An 841-nucleotide genomic window follows, 5' to 3' on the forward strand; every position below is an offset into this window, starting at 1 on the left:
CCCATATGAGTTGAGGTTGTGTATAACTTTTTTTGCAATTAATTCTTTATATATAATGATAAAACATTTTATTAAATTCGTTATATATTTTATATATTTGTATGGCATTTGTTTGGTCTAACGAATCAACGAAGAATAATAATATTGTCAACGGCTTTCTATTTACTAATCTTTAATAAGAGACAATTCTAGATAAATTTTTTATGCTAGACATTTCTCAGTATTATTTGATTGAAAAAGAAAATATTTCTCTTCGTTTTTCACATTCAAATTATTTACTAATGTGAGATAATGTTTTTCATATATTTGTTAATATTATGAATAATATAATAATTAAATTATTATTATCCAATAATATACCATATGCTTATAAAATTTCATTATAAAATTTATATAAACAACTTAATTAGCATAGTCTTACAACCCTCAACCATATGTAGTCCAAGCAGCACTATAAAATTAATTAAAGTACATAACAGCATGGACTGCGATATGCGTTCAAAATGTCGATGTTCATGTGTCCTGCAGTTCACACGATGACGCACAGTTTGCTGCGTTCTTCATCGACCCATGAGCCGAGTGATCCACCGCTTAGAGTTTTATATATTGGTTTGGTAATTTTGTCATATATGTTTTTATTGAAAGAAATTAAAAATACACCATTTTACTGGCATATATCAATTCCTTCAATAAATTGATTTTTATACCTAAAACGAATGCTGCGAAATGTCTTAGTTTCATATAACCAATAATATATCAAGTATTTTTTAAATGGCATTTACGGTATTAATACTTTTTTTTAGCGATATATATTGAAATTTATATAAAACATTAACCTGTA

The 841-nt window shown here is 25.8% G+C and overlaps 1 non-coding gene across 1 annotated transcript; it reads right to left on the reverse strand.

Annotated features, from left to right (window-relative positions):
- Positions 1-420: 420 nt before the first annotated feature.
- LOC119558986 lies at positions 421-599 on the reverse strand. Its single transcript, XR_005220571.1, has one exon. It is a non-coding gene; the product is annotated as a 5.8S ribosomal RNA (ribosomal RNA).
- Between the last annotated feature and the right edge of the window lie 242 nt (positions 600-841).

This window comes from Drosophila subpulchrella, unplaced genomic scaffold (assembly GCF_014743375.2).
Source record: "Drosophila subpulchrella strain 33 F10 #4 breed RU33 unplaced genomic scaffold, RU_Dsub_v1.1 Primary Assembly Seq155, whole genome shotgun sequence".
Classification (NCBI taxonomy): Eukaryota; Metazoa; Arthropoda; class Insecta; order Diptera; family Drosophilidae; genus Drosophila; species Drosophila subpulchrella.